The 11,554-nt window shown below is 36.8% G+C and overlaps 1 pseudogene; it reads left to right on the top strand.

Moving 5' to 3' along the window:
- Positions 1–628: 628 nt before the first annotated feature.
- LOC113305495 lies at positions 629–10,977 on the top strand (annotated as a pseudogene).
- Positions 10,978–11,554: the final 577 nt, after the last annotated feature.

The following is an 11,554-nucleotide window of genomic DNA, read 5'->3' as shown; positions in this document are numbered from 1 at the left end:
TCGGCCATTGGATCTCCTTGATGTTGAACACGTGTAGATGATTACTGTCTTTTAGGTGTAGGATGGTGGTTTTCGTGCCTTAATGCTCCGAGCCGTGCATCCTACACGTGTAACTTTCCTGACATGTGGCGAGTGATGAATTATGTGTATACACTTACAGATGAGTCATTCAGGCTTAAGAGAATTTTGGGGAAAATGTGATTTTGCTTATTATCTGTCATCAATACCTCAATCAGATAAGTAAGGAAAGATATCATATGAAGTCGAGTTACTAAATGAGATGATTTCATTTGTTATTGATGCGCGAGAGTTTGATTCGGGTTTTTACTGGAGAAGTCAAACAAGTATCGTATTGCATCAATTAGATCCTATTTCCGGCACTACAATTGAAAGGTCAGTTTCAATCACTTTCCTCTACCAATAGAAACATACCATCTCAAATATACGCTGAAAGGGATTTATCCACAATAATTCATTATAACTATAATAATTATATTCTTAATCAAATCTACGATAGAAAGCGATCTGTAAGTATATTGATGCAGACAAACTCGATTATATGATGCTGAAAATGTATAAGTTTCCTTTCTGAACGATTTTTAACCTATTCGTCAAGTTTGTCCGGTTCATGAGGATATTGATAGATCCATGCTTTTACGTGGCGGCGAGTGAAGAGGATTCATCAGCTGCATCCACAGAGAGTAAAAGGCAATTAAGAGAAGTATTGGATGGTGGACTCGATGTACCCACGGTGTTAAGAGAATTGAATGCAGATATTCACAGGAAAAAGTTTCATGATGAAAAAACTTCAAGGGCAGTCACATACGATATCTTAAACACGCATGTATTAGTTGTTGATTGAAAATTGATTGATCCTTGGATATTGGTCTTTGGTACCTTCCAAGTTTGTATCTCTTGTATTTCATAAAGACTCACAGAATTCAATTTGTTTGAGTATAGATCAAATCGAGAGATAGAGATATTAACTCCTTGATATACTTTTTATTAAGATTGAGTCTGACTATCTAGTTGATTCTCTTAAAAGTATATTAGAGTTAGTCCATACAGATTGTTAACCAAAATATTGGGTATGGTTTTTAGATCCCCGCTTTTTCACCCCCCCCCCCCCCCCCCTTTTCAATTGGTATCAGAGCACGCGAATACGTTTAAGACCTTATAAGCCTGTGTTTGTAGCGATCTGAATATGAACAGAAGTGTTATCTCCATAAACGTACCACCAGTCTTCGATGGCTCAAATTACTTATGGTGGAAAATTAGTACGCGTACTTTTCTTCAAGCGCGTGATTTTCAATCACGGGTTTGTGTAGTTAATGGCTATAATCCTCGGGTTGTTGTAGAAGGCGATGAAACTGTTCCAATATATATTGGTGCATACGAACCTGCCGAGATTCTCGCTGCAAAGAAAAATTCTCACGGGTTAAATGCTATCATCCATGTCATTACCCCCAGATCTTCACCACCATGTGACTACGTGCACTCGGTCTAAAGATGCTTGGGATATATTAGAAACCATATTTTAAGGGAATACCTGTGTAAAGGAAGCTAGCCATCCAAAACCTAAATTCTGATTGGGAAAACCTTTGTATGGTAGATTAAGATTCATTTGATGAGTTTAATCACAAAGTGTCTGAAATTGTTAACGCATATTTTGCGTTGGGTAAGACTATTCCTGAAAAGGACATTGTGATGAAAATTCTCAGATCGCTACCATCTAGATACGATTCTAAAAAGCATGCCATCGTTGAAGCTAATAACCATGTAACTCTTTCCAGAAATACTCTGGTTGGGAAGTTAAATATATTTGATCGTCAGATGAAATTACTTGACAAAAGTAAAAGTGTTTGCATCTCTGAAGATGATCTTTCCGATGCTGATTCATCAGATGAAGATCTTGACAAGTCAGTCTCCTTGATCACAAGACAGTTTAGGGATCTTCTTTTGAAAAGAAGTAAACGATTCTCCAGAGATAAACCTAGGTCATTAGTTAAACCTCATAATCGTGTTCCTCCAAAAAACATGGATATAGATGAAACTGATGACGGGGATATGCCTCAGTGCATTAAGTGTAAAGGTTTTGGTCATTTTACAAATGATTGTCCAAATCGAAAAAATACACTGGGAACAAAGGTCTAGCTGCAACTCTTGGTGAAATGTCTGACAACTATGATTCTAATAAAGAAGAAAAGTCAAGTGTTGTACTTTTGTGTGAAAATATTGATTTTGATAATTGTAGCAATACATACATCAATCTTGATATTCTTTCAGAAGAAATATCAACCGGTCTGGAAAAAAAATGAATCTACATGTTTCTATTGGAAACTATTTTTCTGATTTTTCAGGTTCCATTATGTATCTAGCTGCCTACACATCTCGGGTATTTGAATCATCTTCCATGTTGACATGATCTTATTGTTCACTCAAAGGTCATGAACTTTCAAAGTGTTTTAAGTACAAACACAAAATGAGGTATGTCAACAAACTTCAACGAAGAGCTAATCGATTAGCAAACAAGATCAAACTTGTTCAAAAATCATAATAGGTATGTAAACGCATCTTTTCTTCACATAAGTTAGTTTCCAAAAAAAACTAGATCATTAGATTGATAATTATGGTCTAAATACTCTGAGAAACATGGCTCTATGAATTCCTTTCGAAAAGGTTATGGTGGAAAGATTATTGTTCACCCCAGCACAACTTAATTGTGTTGGTTAGTGCATCTTGTCTCATATGCCTGATCAAAAGAGACAAGATTACGCACACCTCGGGCTTTATATTGTTTTGATTTTCTTTGTTTTCTCCTTTTTGCTCTGCTGATATTTGCAAGTATGGAATTCATGCATATTTTCATATCTAGTTGATATTGGAAGGGACTTCCCTGTTTAATCAATAAAAAGGGTTATTCTCGACAATTCTACCCTTTTTAGGGTTAAGAGTTGTGCGTGCGTGAACTTGTGTGTTTAAAAGTTCTGTAACCCTACGTTCATTTTTCTTTCACTTGAAACTCTTTTTATCATAAGACTGCTTGTTGATATTATCTTGTGATATCCTCTCACAATTCTGATTGTATGGATACTCCAAGCATTATGTCTTCTAATGGAAAAGATGTTAATATGATTGTTAAGCCATCAATCATTAATGAAGAAGATAAACCTCTGTTACCTGCAACTTTGAAAAGAAAAAGACGAAATGTAAGGAAGCCAAGAGTTGTTCCTTCAAATTCTCAGAAGTTTGATGGTGTTCTTGGAGATTTGAAGGAAACAAGGAAGAAGATTCAAAAAGTAAAGGCTATTGCTTTGAAAACTCTTGAAATTCAGAAGACCCTGGTTCGATATCAGTTCAAAAGGTTTGTTAGAATTGACTCCTTTCTTCATAAACCTTATGTTCCCATGGATGTTGCAACAAGAAGTTCGGGGACGATATAGAATTTTTCAGGGGTCTCAATGTTTATGAAACATCTTATGAGAATTTATTCTTGTGTTTTAAGAAGGATAACTAGGGTTTGGAATAGCCATTATTATGAGTACACATAGCTATCGCCAATGTTTTCATCTTGCAATGTTTTTAGATTTATTTATTTGAATTCTAAATTTGATTTGGAAGATGATTTTTGAAGTATTAATCCTATGGTTTTATGTGTTACAAATTTTTATGGGATATGTTGTTTACGTCTGTGAACCTTGACTGTCCCATATTTGTTCAAAAGTTAACTCTATTATATGTCGGTATGAAAATATTGATGGAAGAAAGGATGAACTTTTGTTTACAAAGATTAAGTCTATTATATGTCATTGTGCAAATAGTGATGAAAAATAGAATGAATCATTGATTATTCCGCAGTACTGGTCTTTCCCTGATCCACATCTTTGTGTATGTACAATGTTGCTCCGTAAGTTCTCTTATGTTGAGCATGACCAATTGATTTGATCATTTTTCTTGTGGTTATTTCCATTGAGATTTTTGGATACAAATTCATGTTTCATGTGATTTATTAATGTCAAAAGAAATCCTTAATTGTAAAAGTAAGGTCGCTCTTGTTGTTATTTCGGGAATGACATTTTATGGGGGAGAGTTCTTAATTGAACTTGTACTTAATTGCAAAATATTTGTGGGGAGTGCGGCTATGGAGCATTATAGGAGTTATCTTGTATCTTTATAAACTCCTTGATGAATATAGTAAGTTTCGACTATGTGAAATCATCGAAACAAGTTGGTATATGTTGTTATCTTTTGGTCATGAAGTATCTCTATGAAAATTTCATGAGGATCCCACTACTTTTCGTACCTTTTCCAATTTATATTGACAAAAAGGGGAGAATTAATGTGTAATTCACACTACAAATACATATGGTTTACGGATCATTATGTAAGGGGGAGTGATTTTCATTTTTACGGATCATTATGTAAGGGGGAGTGGTTTTCATTGTGAGATGAAGTATTGACTACGGGGGAGTGATACATATTACCATAGTATTTTTGTCAATTTTGTGATACAATTGGACTTTGATGTTGTGTAATAATACTATGATACTGTATAACAATGATAAAGAGCAACTGTATTCTCATTGTTATAGCTACGGATCTTCAACAACTATGATGCTGAGTTGAACACATTTGAAATCATTAGAGTACTTGGAAGTGTAGATGGGGAAAAACGATTTGATGGTTTTTAGGGAATGGAGAGACGACCGTGTGACGGAGGCTCCTTCAACCGAGCGAATTGCCTAACCTCAAACAGATGCACTGCACGGGAGTGTTTTTAAGTTCGAGAGATCCATCTGTAAGACTCCGGCCTAAACCAAGTCAGTGGCCGTTCCAGAGTCAATTCGGTCACAAAGGTTGATCTGTAGGAGGGAAGCTGAGAATTGTATGAGATCAATGATGATCAAGGATTGTGAATGTGTTGTGGGTTTCTACAAGTTTTCTGTGAACTGTTAGAGTTCAAACAAGTTCTGGTAGATTGATGGAATTCTTGAGAGTGATTACTCGAAAAAATTTCTGTTAGACGAATGTTTTATCAATCATGGATTCAGAGACTTATTTATATTTCCAGAATAATAGACACATTGATCTCCAGTAAGTGTGACAGTTTCTCGAGTGAAAGAGTGGGAAAGTAGGAAATCGTGGTTTCTCCAGTTCCTCGTACGTGAGAGGGTTGGTTGATTTTCCACCCACTACTTTGCTAACTTCCTCAACTGCTTGCACGACTTACTCACATTTCTCATCGTGGATGAACACACGTGTTGTAGGCCGCCAGACCAAAACCCTAATTGATATCCCCCATGTGACGTAATTGATTGTCTCACGAATGTGGATTTGACTAGTTAGTCATTTGATTTGATTAGACGATGGGTCTAACTTTGTTCGGTAGAGAATGATAGTCGGATGCTCTATGATTCATGGATCGAGCATCTGCTGGGACGAAGTTCTCGAATAAATGTTGATAGTCCGAATATTGAGCAATTCATCGATAAATTACTGAATATTAGTATTTGAATCGAATGACTGAGAAAAGTATTGCTCATTTGATAAATTATTGAATATTGATGGTTCAACCAATGTTCGAGCAATTGAGCGAATACTGCTGTAAGTTACTGAATATTGATAGTTGGATCAATATTCGAGCAGATGATCAAGTATTACTCATTCATGAGTTTACTGAATATTGATAGTTGGATCAATATTCGAGAAATTGAGCAAGTATTTCTCGTTCAGTGAATTAGTGAATATTGATAGTTGTACCAATATTCGAGCAATTGAGCAAGTATTGCTCGTTCAGTGAATTAGTGAATATTGATAGTTGGATCAATATTTGACCAATTGAGCAAGTATTGCTCGTTCAGTGAATTAATAAATATTGATAGTTGTATCAATATTCGAGCAATTGAGCAAGTATTTCTCGTTCAGTGAATTACTGAATATTGATAGTTGGATCAATATTCGAGCAATTGAGCAAGTATTGCTCATTCGATGAATTGCTGGTAATATGACCAAATAATAATTAATTAAAATATTGGTAGCTAGACCGAATATTATATAATTAATTTAGATGTTGATTGTTGGATCAATCATAAAATTATTAGCCTTTGAACTGCTCAAAATTATGATTCAGCGAGCGTTTGTTCGAAACCTTAATTTTCTATCAATTGTTCGTCAATTGATGATATACTGAAAATAGTTTGAGCAAAGGACGGACCGAACGCATGGGATAATGGACAACCATGTGGCGACCAAGTGCTCGAGTGAGCATGCACTAGAGTCCTTTGTTGACCAGTTGGTAAAAGAATGATCAAATGCTAGTGTTGATCATTTATTAGAATAGTGCTCGAGCGAGCGTTAAGTAGTAAAACCTAATTGTGAAAAGATGAGGGACCTACCAATGGGCATGGGACCTGCTGCCAGTCGGTTGAGCGATCCCCAAGTCGAAGAGAGTTTGGACCCAATTTGAACGATTGCTAGCAAATTAGCTCAAAATTGCGAGAATGTGTGGGACCGGCTCCTTGCAAGCCCTAGGGCCTGACTTGGTCGGTCAAGGAAGCATGACCGTGTCACCACGGTGTTCGTGTCTCATTCCTGAGAGTTTTGGTATTTTCTGACGATCGTTCGAGCAATATTTTGGATTTTCAGAAGAGTTTGATCTTGACTGAAACTCTCAATTTTGCTCGAATGAGCAAAAGAACTTTGCTCGTGCGACAGATAATTTGAGAATATTAAAATAATGAAATTTTAATTTTTGACGTGGGAAGCCTAGTCAGTCGAGTGATCGTTTGAGGTTTTTGGCTTTTCCATGGTTTGAGCAATATTTGAGAAAATATTGAAAAAGTTAGGGTTTTCGGACAAACGATGGAGTTCCATGAGACGATGGAAATAATAATATGATAGAATAAGGGAATATGAGGTGTGGGACCGGCCACGGCTAGGGCATGGCCGGACGGCTAGGTGGCCCGGTCCCGTGACACCTTTCCCTATTTTTGTTTGATGAAAGCATGGAAACCCAAGAGTTTCTCACAAACGAGGGAGTTTTCTCAAGTGATGGAAACCATGTGAGATGAGGAAAGAAATAAAATAAAGGGGGGACCGTCCATGGCATGACCGGCCGGACGGTGGGCCCTGTCCCACACCTTAGCTTATTTTATTAATATTCTATTATTTCCATAAGTCGCTCGTTCTCCCATACTTCGTTCGTGTGTTTGGGTGCTCGTTTGTGCATTATTTTTCAAGTACACTTGCACCATTTTATCGGGACTTACTCGATGGTGGCTCAGAAGCCCGATTGTTGAGTAATTATTTCTAATTCATGAAATTCAGTGGAGAATTATTCATGAAAGGGGTAATAATCATAAATTGTGCATCTATTATTAATCCATGAATCCAGCCGGGGAATTCAGGGAATGGAGTAATGAGATGAATTAGTTATCTATTACTACTCCATGGAGTCAGCCGGGGATTCATGGAGCGGAGTAATAAAAGTGAGTAGTTGTTTATTATCAATCCATATGATCAGCCGTGGATTCGACCATGGATTCAGAATAATAAAATGAGCATTACCATCCTATGGGATCGTGGATTCGACCATAGAATCGGAGTAATAAAATTATCTATTACTATTCCATGAGATCGGCCGTGGATTCGATCATGAAATTGGAGTAATGAGATAAAATAGATTATTTTCTAGGAATCCAGTTGAGAATGTCACGGTAGAATTAAGGTCCAATGACGTTTGGTACCACAATAGAAGTTAAGGAAACACAAAATATCACTACTTAACATAATAGCATTCCATTTTATTGTTTGACTAACTCGCCCCCAACAAAACATAATTTACCTAACATATTCTCGGACTCGGGGTCGCATATTTTGAAAAATGGAATATGGTGCATGATTGATTTGGATATTTGATCGATAAAATAGAAGGTTGTTGTAAGGAAAGAGTATTGATTTGGTTGGTAAGTTTGTGATTCAGGGTTTCCAGTAAAAGAGTTTTAATTAGACTCGTGATGGAAAATCCTCCTTTAAGGTTCTGTTCAGAATTTACATCGTTCCTGTGGGGTTCGTTTTTTGAATATACCCTTAGGATTCCCTTTCATGGTGGATCAGCTATCATTATCAGGCTTGTGTTGCAGCCGATTAACTGTATGGTATAAGGAAGTTTAAAATTGATTAGTTATGATGATTAACTGTAACTGATTTCAAATCTCTATTCTTGAGATTTCAATAGGATGTTGTTTCATTGGTTTTACTTCTTATTCAAACAGGAATCACTAATGCGAACCAGTATAACTTACTGTTAAGATTCTACAAACATCAAAACAAGTCATAACAATCATGAAAAGACATTAACAGATTTGAAAAAACTAGGGTTTCTCAATTATCAAAATCCTAATTAAAACTACAGGTTCAAAAATTCTAAAGAAACATAAAATAGAAGACGAATTGATGCAGTAGAGATGCTGAAACAAAAAGATAGGTACCTTGTATAAAGAAGTTCAGCAATAGTGGTGGCGGTCTAGGAAGAGTTAAATGGTTTTGAGACCTTGAGAGAAAGAGGCGATGGAAGAAGGGATGAGAGTTTTGTGCTCATAAGAGAGGTTTAACCAGGATTTTTATAGATCGTTGGATTAAAGGGAAAATACGTTGTTTTTTTAGCGTGGTACGAGGTAACCAAATTACGCAAAATGATGATGATTTAAATGATTCTGCTTCTATTTCATTAATGTTTATGGGTTTTGCTTGTAATCTCTAATGGACGGCTGGGTTCGTTGGAATAACTAGAAAATCACATGTTTTGCATTGGAAAGGTGAAGATAACCTAGTTTTCACCTTCATTTCTTGTTAACAATTACGGTAGTTATACATGGAAGAAACCACTAAAGCTCACCCGAAGCTCAGATTTTTATGGTGTATCAATAAGTCACAGTGAAGCTATAAAGTCAGGAACTGTTGTAGATACTTACATAGCAAACAACATACTAAGTGGGTATTCAAAATGCAAGAAAATAAACTTAGCTCGACAACTGTTCGAAGAAATTACCCAAAGAGATATTGTTTCTTGGAATTCAATGATAACTGGATATGTAAATCTTGGAAAGAATAATATAACTTGGGAGCTCTTTAAATCCATGAAAAGAGATTGTTTTAGTTATGATCAGTTTACATTTGGAAGCATTTTGAAGGGAATTTCTTGGATTAATGATTTAAAGGCCGGGAAACAAGTTCACTCTATGATTATTAAGATGGGTTATGAGTGGAATGTATTCTCAGCTAGTGCGCTTTTAGATATGTATTCAAAATGCAAAAGGATTCAAGACGCTTATCTAGTGTTTGAGTGCATACCTGACCAAATTTTGTCTCTTGGAACGCATTGATAACAGGATATGCACAAATAGGTGATCGTGAAACTGCATTCTTTCTATTTGATCGTATGGAGAGACATGTTATTGGACCTGATAATGTAACATTTTCTAGCCTTCTGACGCTGCTTGATGATCCTAAGCTCTATAAAGTAACGATGCAAATCCATGCCAAGATGATAAAATGTGGTCGATTAATTGGTACTGCAACAGTAAATGCAACCATTACTTCATACTCTGAGTGTGGGTCCATTGAAGATTCACGAAAGGTATTTGAAGATGAGGATGGTATCCGAGATTTGGTCACATGGAATTCCATGCTAGTAGCTTACGTGGTTCACGATTACAAGTCCTTTGCAGTTAAACTTTTTATTGAGATGCAAAAATATGGGATTGAACAAGACATGTACACATACAGTAGTATTCTTAGTGCTTGTTTTGGACTGAAACATCACAAGGAAGGGAAATATTTGCATGGGTTGGCGATAAAGTGGGTTTAGACTAGGCGGTACCTGTATGTAATTCATTGATTGCTATGTATCTGAAATCCAGCAACACATCTATGGAAGATTCAATAAAATGCTTTGACAGCATGGAGCTCAAGGACAATGTGTCTTGAAATTCAATCCTGACTGGATTCTCACAGAATGGGTTGAGTGAAGATGCTCTGAAGTTCTTTGGATGGATGCGATCCAGGCCTCTTCCAGTTGACCAATTTTCCTTTTCAGCTGTCATCCGATCTTGTTCAGATTTGGCCACTTTACAACTAGGTCAGCAAATTCATGTCTTAATCCTTAAATCAGGCTTTGAGTCTGATGACTTTGTATCAAGCTCACTCATATTTGTGTACTCCAAGTGCGGGGTCGTTGAAGATGCAAGGAAATCCTTCAATGCAACTCCAAGATGTAGCACAATCACGTGGATCTCAATTATATTTGGCTATGCACAACATGGACAAGGTAATATCGCTCTTGATCTCTTCTTGCAGATGAATGAAAAGAATGTAAAACCATATCTCATAACCTTTGTTGCAGTTCTCACTGCATGTAGTCACATTGGTTTGGTGGAAAAAGGTTTGAGATATCTAAACAATATGGAACCTAAATATAGTATTCGACCTAGAATGGAGCATTTTTCATGTGGAGTTGACCTCCTGGGACGCGCTGGACATGTCAGAGAAGCAAAAAAGTTAATTGAGTCTATGTCATTTGAAGTTGATGCAACGGTGTTGAAGACCCTCTTGGGTGCTTGTAGGCTACATGGTGACATAGAATTGGCTACTAAGATAGCGAAACACTTGCTAATCTTGGAGCCTGATGAGAACTGCACATATGTCCTTCTCTCTAGCATGTATGGTCATCTGGGAAGTTGGGAGGAAAAGGCTTCTATAAAGAGGTTGATGAAGGAGAGAATGGTGAAGAAGGTTCCTGGTTGGAGTTGGATTGAAATGACAAACGAGGTTCATTCTTTCAATGCTGAAGATCGGTCACATCCTCAACATGAAGAGGTCTACCAAAGATTGGAAGAACTAATGGAAGAAATTAGGTGGTTGTACAATGGTGAAGATGAGGAATTTTTAAATACATTTGATTATGTTGTTCAACCTTGAAGACTTGTACTAGCAAACAATTTTTGTTGGAATATCGACATGAAAAGCAACGCTTATCAACCTTTCAAAAAGAAAAAGAAAAAATGTCAGTCTCAGCGGAAAAGACGCTCAACTATTCTGATGAGAGACATCTTATGGGGTTGTGCTAGAGAAAAAGCGGAAGCATATCTAAAGAGTATGGGGTTTGGTCTTGAGATGTCTCAGGATCTCAACCAGGCACTGTTGGAAAAATGGACATGGAGTTTCCAAAAAGAGAGAACATGCACTTTGGAGAAGGGCCATTCATGAGAAAATGGAGAGGCGAGTGGGTGATATTTGGGTGGAAGATTCTCCAAAACCTCGAGGAACAAGCTTGTGAAAAGGAATTCAAAAGCACAGGATTACATACTTCAACAACCAACACAGGCGATGATGGCTCATCTATATACTTCTGGTTAGACAAGTGGGCAACAGCCGGTGCTCTAAAGAACCTTTTCCCTAAAGTCTACAGATTGGCGGTGAACAAGAAGGCAAAATTAAGGATCAAATTGTCAACTCTGGGCGGAACATTTTAAATAAGAAAAATCCAACATTTGTG

Source organism: Papaver somniferum, chromosome 8 (assembly GCF_003573695.1).
Source record: "Papaver somniferum cultivar HN1 chromosome 8, ASM357369v1, whole genome shotgun sequence".
Lineage (NCBI taxonomy): Eukaryota > Viridiplantae > Streptophyta > Magnoliopsida > Ranunculales > Papaveraceae > Papaver > Papaver somniferum.
The sequence above is the reverse complement of the archived record's forward strand: the minus strand, read 5'-3'. Positions and strand labels throughout refer to the sequence as shown.